At 44.9% G+C, this 15491-nt stretch overlaps 1 long non-coding RNA gene across 1 annotated transcript; it reads right to left on the bottom strand.

Annotated features, from left to right (window-relative positions):
• Positions 1-857: 857 nt before the first annotated feature.
• LOC309843435 lies at positions 858-15015 on the bottom strand. The gene is made up of 4 exons (XR_014300142.1): positions 14883-15015; positions 8453-8509; positions 4066-4157; positions 858-1047 (listed from the first exon to the last, which is right to left on the bottom strand). It is a non-coding gene; the product is annotated as an uncharacterized lncRNA (long non-coding RNA).
• Positions 15016-15491: the final 476 nt, after the last annotated feature.

Below are 15491 nucleotides of genomic sequence, written 5' to 3'. Positions count from 1 at the left end.
CAAAGGCAGAGGCTTTAACCCACTGAGCCACCCAGGCCCCCCCAGTCTTGTCTATCTTAATCAACAAATGGGTCTCCTTTGCCTTAGACGAGGCCTCCTGTAGGGCCCTGAATCATTTGTTGAATTCTTTAAAGGCCAGATGACCTAGACTAAACCATTCTATAAATTACCTACAAAACAGTGGTTAAAAACACGTACTGAAACGTTGTCAATAAGATTTGGCCTCCAAATAAATAGCCTGTTAAATGGTTTTGTTTCCCCTCAGCTTTGTCCATGTTTTAATAGACATACGTCACTTACCTCACGGTCTTCTGTTCCAACAGAACAGAAATAAAATGATCTTTTCCCTTAGGTAAGTCCTTCCAGAAGGATATATTGCCTCCAGAATTATTTGGTAAGTTTCTACCCTGTTGGGTTCAAATTCCGGACACCCAATTTAGCCAGAAAAGAAAAAACTATTGTCTCAATAATTAGAAGGAAAAAACAAAAAACAAACCCAAACCCAGGCCCCTATTGCCCAATAAACCTCCAAGCTGTGTGACAGATATCGAACAAGCACAAAGCCTGAGAGAAATCCAATAGCATCCACCTCGAGAAACAGCTGGTCTCGAGGGAGGACAATTATCAGGTGACCAGTGCTTACCTCACGGGTGTTTGCTGCAGTCAAGTACAAAGGCTCTTCTGAGATTCCCTGACGCATCCCCGGCGCCAGCCCCTGGCCTTTGGCTGGGCCCCCCGAAACTGCCAGAAGCACTAACACCCGTGGAAGCAGGAGACTTCCACAAGCAGGAGACTTCCACGAGCAGGAGACTTCCACAAGCAGGAGACTTCCACAAGCAGGAGACTTCCACAAGCAGGAGACTTCCACAAGCAGGAGACTTCCACAAGCAGGAGACTTCCACGAGCAGGAGACTTCCACAAGCAGGAGACTTCCACAAGCAGGAGACTTCCACAAGCACGCCCCAGTTTCTTTCTCTTTCTTCCTTCCTGCCCCTCCTCCCTCCTTCCTTTCTGTTTCTTTTGATGGTTCAAGGGTTAAAACTACACCTGAAGCAGAGGAGATCATTTGAGAAGAGTTTAATAAAGAGGCTATGAACAAGAGTAGCAAAAGCACAGGAGTATTTTAGCACTCAGCACCCAGGCTGCCTCTGGGGGAACTCACCGCCCCAGGCCTGACGGGGCAAGGTAGGCTTAGTGAGACCCGGGCGGCTACGGAGAGATGGCTGACAGGAGCTTCGATGGGCTATGGGCTATGGGCTGACAGGAGCTTTGATCTCCCGTCACTTTTCAGTGACCTCACAGGGAGGGAAGAGCCCAATAAATATTTGTTCCTACAGGGTCCTTCCTGTACTTCCTGTTGCCCTCACCCAACTGGAAGCCAAAGGGCTGCAAAACTCGTTAACATCCACTATGGGTCCGACTCTGGAGACACAGAGCAAAGCAGAAGGAGGTCAAGAGAGAACCTAGGAGGGTAAGCAGAACACGTCCAACACAGGACTAGATCCCTGGCTCCCACATTTAATTTCTGGCTTCATGCCATAATTAAGAAGTCTCTGAGCCCAATTTCCCCCTCCCTCAATTAGATTTGAAGGCATCTTTATTCTTCCGTCTGCTGACTAGATAGCCTATTGTATTTTAACTTCATAGACTTTGATTGCCTACTTTCCAAACTCCATGATTATTTCAAAAGTCACAAGCCAAAGTGATCATGTAGAAAACCAGCCTAGCATTTAATATCAGACAGACAATGATGGGTATTCAAATACTCACTGTTGGCATGTTCAATATCTAGGGTTTACTTTAACACACACACACACACACACGCACAGTTTTCTTGGAGCCTATACTAAGAGAGCAAAACCTAAAATCCCTCAGTCCCAAGCCAGACTAAAATGCTAGTTCCCCTAAAGTTAACTACATAGACATCTTTTGTGCTAAAATTCATCCAGGGCGGCTGATACGGCTTATGTGACAGGGGCTTGAATCTGGAATGATACATGGAATTCAAGCTTGGAAACCAGCCAGAGTATTTCACCTGCAAATTCTTACACTGGGCACTCTCTTCCCGGCTCCAACCCCATTGTGTGGGCAGAGAGATCCTGTTCCTGTCCCCCCCCCCCCGCCCACACACCCCCACTCCCTCCCGGTACGGTTTCCCAGGTTAACCATCATCTGATGATACCTAGCCAGAGAAATGTTTTGGTTTTAAACACAGAACTACTTCGAGTCATACATGGGTCGTTTTTCCAACACGCAGGCTTATAGGAGTGGATTTTCAATCAGAACTGCATGTCCTTCAGGCTAGCTATTTTGGATACCATATTTTCCAAGTGGAAAAATAATCATGGTTGAGCAAAGCACATGGCCAGGCGCACACCTGTGGCACTCCACCTCTGGGGCGGCCGCGACTGAAGGCAGATGCCCGACAGCACCTCAAGACAAGTGAGCCTGAACACGCGGAGACCCCGGAGCCCAGATATTCAATGCTGTCTCTTGATTTGTTCCACTACCTAGACTCAAACCAGAGTTTCTTTCTTTTTTTTTTTTTTTTTAATTTTATTTACCTATTTGACACAGAAAGAGATCACAAGTAGGCAGAGGCAGGCAGAGAGAGGGGGAAGCAGGCTCCCTGCTGAGCAGAAAGCCCGATGCGGGGCTCAATCCCAGGACCCTGGGATCATGACCGGAGCCAAAGGCAGAGGCCTAACCCACTGAGCCACCCAGGCGCCCCTCAAACCAGAGTTTCTTGAAAGTAATTTAGGAACTCACCAGGAAAGAGGAGTCATCAGCTTTTTAATGAAGACATCTGTGTCTGTATCTCTATGTCTCTATCTATGGGTAAGGGTATTATCTATTGCTGGCTCCGGTTACATTATAGTTCAAGTTAAAGGTCCATGTTTGGTCAAGAGTATCTTTATGGTCAGGATTCTAAATGTCTCCCATGATCATACTTGGTTGGTATTGAATCGTGTATGTTGTGTTGAATATTCCTTGACATCTACTCTTGGTCTGTAAGTCATGCAGCAAACTTTAGTCAAAAGCAATATAATTCCAGGGTGCCTGGGTGGCCCAGTTGTTAAGCGTCTGCCTTCGGCTCAGGTCATGATCCCAGGGTCCTGGGATCAAGCCCCACATCGGGCTCTCTGCTCAGTGGGAAGCCTGCTTCTCCCTCTTCCATTCCCTTTGCTTGCGTTCCCTCTCTCACTGTGTCTCTCTCTGTCAAATAAATAAATAAAATCTTTAAAAAAAAAAAAAAAAGACAATACAATTCTGACCTCCTAGTACACTGGCTGGATTCTCAAGGCACTTTTTTCTTTGTCTATTCATTTGATCCCTTTCTTAAGTAATCAGATAAGAAGAATTTTTAGGTCCTTCCATGTGCAGTACAATAGGATAAAAAGGAATGAACCTCAAGGAGGGTGCCTGGCAGGAACCGTCTGGTCCAGAGAACCAGTCAGCCTCGGGCACCCCACCAGAAAGGAGCTGGTGAAGTAAATACCTGACCTCACTACCTTCCCTCTACTTGCCTTGTACCTCATTTTTCTCCACTTATCAACTATTGACAAATTTATTAGCCTCCCTTAACCTTAATTTTTCTTTTTCTTTTCTTTTTTCTTTTTTGCAAATTTGGGGTGGTGATAAAAAACTATTCCATTGCGTTGCTGCGAATGTTGCTGATTAAATGAAAATGTCAATCCCTTAGGATATCATTTATAAAAATAGTGAAATGAACAATAGCTTCATCCACTATCTCTTTCTTCCCCACTCCACTGGGCCAGGCAAAAGCACTTGCAAACAAGCTAGGAATCACAGCATTTTATCCTTCAAAATGATCCTAGCCGTCATAGCCCCTCCCTTCCGTGTACCATTCCCATTCAAGGCCCTGTTGCATAAGCTGCGGGGTTTGAGCCTCATTCAGATGCTAGAGAGCTTTGTGACTTTGAACAAGTAAGTCAACTTCTATTGGACCTCAACGGCTCCATGAAATGAGAACCTTAACACCTGGCTAGACCTCTCTGGGGGTGGGGTGGGGCGGGGGGTGGGGGAGGAGCTCGTGGACACCACCTGACGGCTCTGTCGTGATCCCCCTCTCTGGCCATGCTTCAGCTCTTCTCCCCCTGACGGTACCCTCGTTTCTTTGAATGGTGGTTTTTCACCTGAAAATATTAAAGGACAGGGAATATTTTATGATGGAAACTGGTGACAAAAAATGCCTAACAAAAAGCGACAGCGGGCGGGGGTCTTCCAGACGATAGGCAACAAGGAAAAGGCTCTGACGTTGAGTGTAAGCACTCAGGACGATGGGGCCATGGTCCCAATATTATAAAGGAAATAGCATATGCCTTCCTGAGAGTGTGGCTGATTTGGGATCCCGCTAAAAAGTTTAAGTGAGAAATAATAATAGAAAATAGGGACTTCTGCAAGTTTTGAAGCCAGAGAAGGAACATAAAAGTGTCTTCCCCTTGGGGCGCCTGGGTGGCTCAGTGGGTTAAAGCCTCTGCCTTCGGCTCAGGTCATGATCTCAGGGTCCTGGGATCGAGCCCCACATGGAGCCCAGCATCAGGTTCTCTGCTCAGCAGGGAGCCTGCTTCCCACCCCCGCCTGCCTCTCTGCCTACTTGTGATCTCCGTCAAATAAATAAATAAAATCTTAAAAAAAAAAAAAAAAGTGTCTTCTCCTTAAAGGAGGAGCACCCAGCCCAAGATTGTGGGAAAGATGGGGGACATGAAAGCTTAGGGTTAGAGATACCAAATGTGTGGGGGGCGGTAATGCACACGTGAGCTGATGGGAGCCTGCACCGGGGTGGGGGTGGGGCGTCATGACATAAGTAGATAAAGAAGATAAATAAATAAGCAAACGAGACAGTCTGAGGAAACCTCTGACGGGCTGTGAGAACTTCCTGGATGAAGGAGAAAGTGGGAAGAAGTGCGAGAGTCGATTCCGAAATTTCACATTCACACACCTGGGAGAACGTGGGAACTTGGATCCGCGGCGGGCGAGGGAAGAGACAGATTTCTGTGGCGTTCAGAGCAGAGGGGCCGGCCTACGGGTCACATGGGTGATGGGAATAGACTCACGGGAGGGAAAAACGTGGTGTTCCTCTTCAAGGAAGCACACACACGTGGGAGCAGATGGCCCAGTCTGGCTCCAGGCTATACTGTCTTGGTTTATTTGGGTTTATTTATCATCTTTGAGTGGCAGTCCTATTTCCATAGCTACACCATTTTACTCATACAGTTTATGAGTCTGTGTGTCATTCTGGTTAGTTACGTATAGCTTGTCCTTAGCAGACTGGAAGCTCTCTGAGAGCAGGGATCCTGCCTGACTTCTCTGGATACCCTCCAGGATGTCTAGGAAATGGTTTGCACGCAGAGGTGCTAATCGATATTTGGAATCGATGATGAGCCGGATCGCCTACATGCACTGATGAGATCTTCCTAAAAAACACAAAGCAGGCAAGACAGCCGCCTCTATTTCAGGCATGGAACAATGGGAGATAACACATGAAAAGAATATTTAAAAGACTGCTCAAAACAGGAGCCCCTGGCTGGCTCTGTCTGGGGAGCGTGCAACCCTTGATCTCAGGGTTGTGAATCTGAGACCCATATTGGGTATAGAGATTACTTAAAATGAAATCATAATTTAAAAAAAATAGTTCAAAACCAAAAACCAAATTCTTCTTGGAAAAGAGATAAAACAGTAAGGCAAAGCAACAGGAGGCAAGATCTGGGTGCAGAAGTAGCCAGAGGTAGCGGGGTCAACCGTCATCCTGCAGTGGAGCTAAAAGGGTCCCAGGCCAGGCTGAGATGACCCAGTATTCCTTTTATGTATTATAGCATAACAAGCCACCCCCAGACTCAGTGGTAGGAAGCAACAACCATTTTATTTTATTTAAGAGATTTTATTTATTTGTCAGAGAGAGCGAGCACAAGCAGGGGGAACAGCAGGCAGAGGAAAGAGCAGGCTCCCTACTGAGCAGGGAGCCCGATGTGGAACTTGCTCCCAGGACACCAGGACCATGACTTGAGCCAAAGGCAGACGCTTAATGGACTGAGCCACCCGGGCGCCCCGACAACCATTTTATTAGGCACATGGATTCTCTGGGTCAGGAATTCAGAAAGGGCAAAGGGGACAGCCTTCTCTGCTCCGCAGTATCTGAGGCTTCAGCTGGGACCACTCACGCAGTGGTGAGCGATCTGAATGGCTGGTGGTGGGGACAGCTAGGGCTGGAGAGTCCATTTTCAAGATGGCTTCTTGACTCACATGTCTGGAGCCCAAGCTGGGCTGACTGAATGACAGACTCAGCGTCAACTGTAAACCTCACTAGAAAGTAAGGCAATGTGGGAAGAAATGAGAAAAGACAGACAAAACAACAAGGGTCAGCAAGAATGTAAGAAAATGAGATCTACCACGAGCAGAAGGAAAAACTTGTCAAATCCCTTGGAATTTAGTAGTATCTACTGCAAATAAATGAAGATTCATGTCCCTTGTAACCTAGCAGTTCCATTTCTAGGTAAAAGTCTTAGAACTTTCATTTATGTGGGCATCTGCCATATTAATTAGATGTTGTTGCATAACAAAGACCACAGTAACTCTATGGCATCCTAGAAGAAACATGTGTTGGCACGCTCATGCTTCTATAGGAGGGCTGGGGATCAGCTGAGGCAGGCGGTTTGGTTCCCAGCGGCTGGGGTGGTTCACAGCCATGTGGCGGTCAGCTGATAGGACCGGGACTCAGCCAGGAGGCCCAGCTCTGACCCATTTGACTCCTCCTCCTAGGCCTAGACAGTGGTCTACGCATGTTGTCATGGCAATGGCGGACTCGAGAGTGCTAATCTGACCACACAGGTTCTTTCCAAGTGTTTGGTCACATTTTTCCTACTAACATTCCACTGCACGAAGCAAGTCACATAGCCAAGCAGGAAAGTTAGTGGGAATAAAGGCAAAGTCACCTGGCAAAGGACAGGATCTTAGGGATTATTCCCTAAGAACGAGTCTTGAATGCAATCTACCACATTCACTGCAAAATTGTTTCTAATGGGATGAGGAGAACCTAAATTGTCATCAGAAAAAAAGAGAGTGGGTAAGTAGATTGTGGTGTTTTGGTCCATCCAGCACTGTAGAACAATGAAAATAAACTAGGGCCACCCATATCAACGTGTATAAACATCACAAACAAATGGTTGATTGAAAAAAGGACAAGTTGTAGAATGAAACGTGGAGCGTAAAACCCTTTATGGCAGGCTTTTAAAAGCTGCAGACTCAGATACATATTTCTTATGTACAGTAAAACTATAAATACATAGTGAAAATATAAATACAGTAAAACTATAAAGCAGGGATAAGAAAGATTGACCTAAGCCTCAGGGTAGTGATTAACCCTGGAGAAAAACAAAGATAAAATGGAATCCTGGAGAGGGGCGCCTGGGTGGCTCAGTGGTTAAGCCGCTGCCTTGGGCTCAGGTCATGATCTCAGGGTCCTGGGATCGAGTCCCACATCGGGCTGTCTGCTCAGCAGGGAGCCTGCTTCCTCCTCTCTCTCTCTCTATTTGCCTGCCTCTCTGCCTACTTGTGATTTCTCTCTGTCAAATAAATAAATAAATAAATCTTTAAAAATAAATAAATAAATAAATACAGTAAAACTATAAAGCAGGGATAAGAAAGATTGACCTAAGCCTCAGGGTAGTGATTAACCCTGGAGAAAAACAAAGATAAAATGGAATCCTGGAGAGGGGCGCCTGGGTGGCTCAGTGGGTTAAGCCTCTGCCTTCAGCTCAGGTCATGATCTCGGGGTCCTGGGATCGAGCCCCACATCAGGGTCTCTGCTCAGCAGAGAGCCTGCTTACCCCACTCTCTCTGCCTGCCTCCCTGCCTTCTTGTGATCTCTCTCTCTCTCTGTCAAATAAATAAATAAAATCTTTAAAAAAAAAAAAATGGAATCCTGGAGAGAGATAAAGTGGGCTCCAGCCATATCTGTGACATTGTGTTTCCTAAAGAAAAGATAAAAAGCAAATACAGTAAAATGTCAACATCTGCTAAATCTGGAATGCTGAAGGAAAGATGATGCTTATCTTGTTTGGTGAGGAAAGGGTTACAGCCAGCCAATGGAATAGCGGTTTTGGCCCTGGAAGAGAAACCACTGTCTGCTGCAAAGCACCTCAGGATTCTGCCCACTCTTTCTGCTGCCTCCCCTCCCTGTCAACATTTTGAAACTGCTCCAGGTATGAATGCAAAGCAAATGAGGCCAAAAATGATGACCAAGAATGAGCAAACCCCATTCATCTCATTCTGATCCCTTGTGGGCTTCGGTTTTAAATCGCAGACACACAGACCTCCTCTCGTTTTGTGACACGTTTGGCTGCTTCATGAGTCAGCAAATCAAGTGACTAGGACACCGAGTCAAGGTGCCTTTGTGGAGGGGACTGAGCGTGGAAGGGTTCCTTTCACTCACCTTTCTTTCCTTTTAAGTTCATTGTTTATCAAAGCACCGCAGAGTCTCTCCCCATCCCTAGGGGAAAGGAAAGGACCATTACGGAAAGAAAATGACACCCAGATTTTGTTAGCAAATATTAGGAAAATTTTAAATCATGGCAAGCAGAAACGACCAGCTGGCCGTGTCGACGTAGGAGCTGGAACGTAAGATGACTCCAAAGCCCTTCACTTTGAACATACGAGTAAAGCAAAAGTCAGAGGAAGAACATTGATTTTTAAGTAATATAAGGTTCAATATATTTTTCCCTGGTAGAGTTCAATTTACTGTCATTTTATTTTCACTGTGATATTTCACTCGAAAATGTTGGTTTGGGATTGAAATGTACACGCGTATGAAAAAACTTAGAAAAATCGCACAAGTATAATGTAGCCTTTCTAGATGGTCGCCGCTGTTACACCACGGCCGGCTGTGTTCGTATGTATTAATGGTAAACAGAGGACATGTCTTCAAAACACGCGCTTAATTGAAGAAAATGGGATTGTTGGATGCAAGGCCACGAAGGTGCCAGCCTGTATATTTTCCAGAAGCACTCAGCCCAAAATGAATATCCTTGCCTGTTTGCGATGTTACAGTCAACATTAATCTGAATGGTTTTTCAATGGAATAATTTTAAGGTCATTAGCTGTGATTTGTGAAGTTGCTCACGGTGGTTATTAATAAAGAAAAATCTCTCGCCCCTCCTCTGACACCCGTCTGGAATTATTTGTTACATAGTTCTCCTTCCAAAGACCCGTTTGAATTTTTCCACTTCTCCCAACTCTCATCCAAGCCATCCCCCTCTCTCCCAAGACATTCTGTCCTCCCCGTAGTCCGTCTGGCCTCCTCTTTGTCTGTTCTCCATACAACAGCAAGAGGAATCTTTCTCAAGTATGAAACTGGTCGCACAATTTCCGCTTGGAAAACATGTTTCCAGCACTTGCTTCCTATTGCCTTTAAAATCCATAATATGGCCTGGAAGATCCCACCTCTTGCTTAGGACTGCAGACTCCCCTCATGCAACTCCCTACTTCCTCCAGGGACTCCCGCCACGGGGCGGTTTTCATTTCAATCCAAGTTATAGGACAGTTCTAGAAGAAAGTGAAAAAAATCCTGTGATGTTCACAATGCCCCCATCTGAAGAAATGTCACACGCCCCTCTTCCCACAGCCTCCATCTCCCCAAAGACAACCACATAATTATTTCAGCTCACTCTTTGGAATTTTGTGCTCACATTTCTAAATATCATGGTTTTAAGGCTACTTTTATTTTTGTTTTTATTTATTTATTTATTTTTAAGAACCCTCAAAGCCCAACATGGGCCTTGAGCTCATGATCCCAAGAGCCACATGCTCTACTGACTGAGCCAACCAGGTACCCCCTTTTTTGGTCTTTATTTACTTCACTATTTACTTTAACTATTTTAAAAATAAAGCTCTAAGTAATCTCTCCACCCGCCATGGGGCTCGAACTCATGACTTTGAGATCAAGAGTTGCACGCTCTACCGACCAGGCCACCCAGGTGCCTCCTATTTTTGTTTTAAGTCTACTCTATTGAGTTCTTACTGTGCAAGGTAAGAACTTCTTTAATCCCGTTCTCCAGTTCTGCCCCCAACACCATCCTTCCCGTTCCCAATATAGTTACCTGATAATTATGGTTAGACATACCCTGTATTTACATTATTTGGGCTATATAAACATTTTTACAGCTCAGCCATGTGTGTCAAAGGTTCCTCTCCCTTCCTGAATAACGTACTTTCCCTGGAGTTATGAATTGTTTTGTTTTTTTTTTTTTCCATTGGTTTGATTTTCTTATCACTAAGTCAACCCTACACCCACCTTAGGTGAATAAACATTTTCTCCATACTCTCAATTAAGTACATGTCAGTGTTTACTAAGGTATTTCCCTTGCCCAGACTTCCACATCTGATGAGCAACTGTCATACTGGGTTCTCCCTCTATTCCCATTTTAGTGTAATTTCAGGAAAAAGCAAAGTAAGGGCATGTGTCCCATTTGCCATTTTGAGCCACACTTCTGGCTTCCTTTCAGATCCTTATTCAGAGGCCCAAGGGCCTTTGCACATGCTGTTCTCTCTTCCTCAAATCTCTTCCCCGCTCTTTGCCTAATCTCTTCTTGTCCCTTAGATCTGAGCTTAAAAATCACTTCTTCAGCAACATTCCCTGATTTCCCCCAACCAGCCATCCTCATTATACTTTTCCTTAATATCCTGTACTTCTCCTTCATAGCACTTATCACAAGTGTTAGTGCAGCGTGATAGCAATGGAAATATTAATTTTTTTCCCTCCACAACTTATACATGACCTTTTCCCTAATCAGACCATCCATTTATTCAAGGAAAGTGGGATTTGTATAGAGGGAGTGACAAGAGCAGGAAACATTTCATGCTCAGTTTTTCAACTTCCAATAGAAGCTTATAAGAATTAAAAGGGCAAGTCATGGGGATGCGCGTGGAGAGCAGAGCGGATGCTGTAGCTTGGGGACCGGGTAAGGAGGAAAAGTGGGGTTGGCATCGGGACCCTGGCCAAGCATTATCCTTGGCCAGGACCGGGGAGCCCTGGGAGGGAGCAGAGACATACAGTCCTGGGTGTACTTCACATATTTGGCAATCTGTTGCTAATATTCACTAGTACATAAGCCAATATATAGATGAAAAATGTAAAAGATCCCCTTTTATTGTCAAAATTATCGAGGGTCTGAAACTGCTTGCAGTGAATAGAAATTACAGTACAAGTCAGTCACTAACTCATTCTACCAACTGCCAAAACATTTGTTGGGTTGTGACAGTTGGTGTGCCCGTGTGTTTGATGCAGCTGTCACTGTCTGAGGAAGATTCTCCAGGCACCCCAGGCCACCTCCCCGGGGCCTCCCTCTGATTTCAGTTGCAGCTGAGGTAGTTGGCTTCCAAGCACACCATCAGCAGCCCAACACAAGTGTCTGCTAATCTCTTCGCTTTTCTGCCTGGAAGTACTCAACAGCAAACACCCTGGGGGCCAACCTTGCACAATGGTAACCAGACATCAACGGGAAACAGTGCCCTCAGACTCCCATCCTTTGGGAAGACAATTTTGAGGCACGTTCTACATGGTTTCTCCAAGGGTCCCTAGAGGGATCTGGCATCAGTTGCCCACAGTGGAAACCAGCACCATCACATGTCAGCTGTTGACATCCCTTCCTTCCCCATCTCATTCCCACTCCCATCCTCTTGCCTTCTGGGGTCGACTTCCAAATGTATGCCCTGTACCCAGTGCAATATCCTTGTCTTGGGCTCCATTTTGGAGAGAAACCCAAGCTCACATGTTCTCTGAATTATTTCCTGGAATGAGTCACGGCTCAAGATTGGGTGTTGCAGGAAACCTTTCAATGACTTCCCTCTTGCAGTGATAATCATTAGGGGAGTAGAGACCCTGTGAGGACCTGAGTGGTGGTTCACGCAGAGGCCCTCTCTCAGCTCAGCTGTGGAAGGAAGACCTTAAGAACTGGGGTGATGGATGTGTTCCTGAACTGGCGGGAGGAAACCTTCACAATGTGTATGTATATGTTTATCAAATCACAGTGATGTACACTTCACATACCTTACCATTTTGCATGTCAATTATACCTCAGTAAAGCTGAATTTTAAAAAAAGGAGGGAGGCTTTAGGAACTGGAGGCAACTTTCCAACACCTGAAATAAATAATCTAAAATCCAAAGCAAGTTCCAATAACCCGCACTCAAAGTCAGAAAAACAGCCTCAGTACTCTGGTACATAGGGTTTCTGCGATAAACCACATGTTCTGGTCTTCATGAATAAATGAAATTTATTCAATTTTACTTCATACTGTCATTACTCTTATATTATTTTGCAACTGACATGAAAATAATCCCGTAGTTTAAGAGTCAGCGCAGTCATTCTAGTGGACCTGAGGGTGATGGGTCCTCCCCGCAGACTTTTATCTCCATTCCAGGATAGGCCTCCACGGGTCTCTGGATAAAGCAGCAGAAGCAAGAAGGGTCAGTCAGTGAAAGACAATTATCATATGATCTCGTTGATGTGCGGAATTTAAGAAACAAAACAGAGGATCATAAGGGAAGAGAAGAAAAAATAAAACAAGATGAAACCAGAGAGAGACAAACCATAAGAAACTCCTTTTTTTTTCACTTTTTAAAAATTAATTTTATTAATTAACATATAATGTATTATTTGCCCCAGGGTACAGGTCTGTGAATCGCTAGGTTTACACACTTCACAGCACTCATCACAGCACATACCCTCCCCAATGTCCATAACCCACCTCTCCTACCTACCTCCCCCAAGCTGCCCTCAGTTTGTTTTGTGAGATTAAGAGTTTCTGATGGTTTGTCTCCCTCCCCATCCCATCTTGTTTCATTTTTTCCTTCCCTACTCCCCAAGCCCCCCACTTTGCTTCTCAAATTCCTCATATCAGGGAGATCATATGATGATTGTCTTTCTCTGATTGGCTTATTTCTCTCAGCATAATACCCTCTAGTTCCATCCACGTCATTGCAAATGGCAAAATTTCATTTCTTTTGATGGCTGCATAGTATTCCATTCTCTCTATATATATCCATAAGAGACTCTTAATTAGAGGACACAAATGCAGGGTTGCTGGAGGGGAGGGGAGTGGAGGGATGGGGTAAGTGGGTGATAGGCATTAAGGAGGCATTAATGTAACAAACACTGGGTGTTGTACGCAGCTGATGAACCGCTAAACTCTACCTCTGAAACTAATACTACACTATAAGTTAATTAACTAAATTTAATTTAAAAAAAAACAGAATACCACCTCTCCATTCCTAAGACTGTTAAGCCCCATCCAAATGTGGACATGTGGAATTCACCCACCCCACCCTTTTCAATGCCTCTTCAGAAATAGAAGTCCAGGCTTTGTTTCAGTTTTTGCTGCTATGTAAAAAAAAAAAAAAAAAAAAAAAAATCCCAAAACCCATGAGTTAAAACAAAAATTTATTATGATTTTTTTTAAGATTTTATTTATTTATTGAGAGAGAGACAGTGAGAGAGAACATGAGCGAGGAGAAGGTCAGAGGGAGAAGCAGACTCCCCATGGAGCTGGGAGCCCAATGTGGGACTCGATCCCGGGACTCCAGGATCATGACCTGAGCCAAAGGCAGTCACCCTACCAACTGAGCCACCCAGGAGCCCGAAAAATTTATTATGATTTCTAATGGCTCTGAGGATTGACTGGTCTCAACTGGCTAGTTTTCAATTGTGGTCCCTCATGGGGTTACAGTAGAATGTCAGCTGGGGCTAGTCGTCCAAAAGCTTGACTGGTGGGACATCCAAGATGGCTTCTTTACCACATGTCTGTTTCCTAGCCAGGGATGTTCGGAAGAACTGGAGGCTGTCCAGGCATTTTTCTTCCCATGGGGCCTCCCCATGTACTAGGTCAAGCTTTCCTGCAGCATGGTGGACTGAGGTCAATGTCTGGTTTGTCTTACAGAGAGCCTTCCATGAGACCAGGAGAAAGACTTCTTCTAGAAGTCTAAAAGCTACACCATGTAATTTCTGCCATATCCTCTTGCTCACTAGCAGCTTATAGGTTAGCCAGATTTAAGGTGAGAGGATGACCAAAAGAATCTGGATCCTGAGAGACTCAGTTCATTGCGAGCCATCTTTTAGAGACTTCCTACCACAGGTCTAGATATTAGAGGGTGAGAAAGGAATTTGGGTAAGACCAGACAATGGCCAAGCCCACCGACCTTGCTTAAATATCTATTTATTTGTGTGATCGTGTGTTTGATGGATTCTATCAAGACTAGGGTTTGGCAAACATTTTCTGCAAAGGGCCATGGAGTAAAAACGTTAGGTTTTGGGAGCCATGCATCTCTGTCACACTTATTCAGCTCTGCCCTTCTGTGTAAAAGCAACTGAAAACAATAAATAAATGGGCAAGTGGGACTATGCAAAATAATACTTTATTTACGAACACTAAAATTTGAATTTCTTATGATTTTCCCATACTGTAAAGTACTGCACTTCTTTTGATAATAGTTTTCAATTATTTACAAATGTAAAAGCCATTCTTAGCTGGTAGGCAGAACAGAAACAGGCGGCTGGCCAGGTTTGGCCCAGGGGCTATAATTTGCCAACCCCTGGTCTAGACTGAGGCAGGGACTGTGTCTGCCTTATCCACCCTTATAAGCCCTGTATTTAGTACATCCCAGCAGTGCTCGGTAAATATTTATTGAATGAATAGTTGATTTATACACAAATTATAACACCCTGAAATAAGAATTTCTCTGAGAAGTCTTTAGTGTTCACCCTCTCCATCAATCTCCTCCACTTAAAACCAGGGTCAAAAATTACATTTGCAGCTTTATTGACATTTTGCTGGAAATATAGCAGTATCAGTACACCCAAGTCTCACTTACCCATGCTAAATGTGCCCGGAGTACCTTGAATAATCTGAGATTTCAATACTGCAGAGTGATGGAGGTTTACTGCCTTCTCAGCTTCTCAGAGAGAGGCAAGCGCAGGCCGTGAATCGGTGGTCTCATAACTCGAGCCACACATCACTACGTAAATGCTGACATTATGATACCAAAGGGTCCTGGAATTGTCCAAAGTTGTCATGGAGACTCCTGCTCACGTCCCTTCATTTTCCAGCCATCCTGCTGACACCCCTGCCACGGAGGCCCGAACCACGGGACCTGCTGCCAAACCCATGGTCTCTTCCCTTTCTGCATTCCATCCTGCTGCTGCTCCTTCCTCATCGCTGCCTAACTTCCTTGTTTCCATTAAGGGTACAATCAGTCCCCAGTCCCTGAGGCTCAAAACTTTGGAATTTCCTTTTTCCTCTGCCTCTCCCCCATTATCCCATCTTCTCATTGCTACAGGTCCAATGGAGATCCTAATCATTCTGGTCTAGACTCTAGACCAATATAATCTCCAAAGCACCCCCCCCCACCACTTCCCACCCTCCCCACTCACCACACATGCACTTTTTGCTTCTTCTACCTCCAACACAATCTATAGATGTA

Source organism: Mustela nivalis (assembly GCF_964662115.1).
Source record: "Mustela nivalis genome assembly, chromosome: 11".
Taxonomy (NCBI): domain Eukaryota; kingdom Metazoa; phylum Chordata; class Mammalia; order Carnivora; family Mustelidae; genus Mustela; species Mustela nivalis.
The sequence above is the reverse complement of the archived record's forward strand: the minus strand, read 5'-3'. Positions and strand labels throughout refer to the sequence as shown.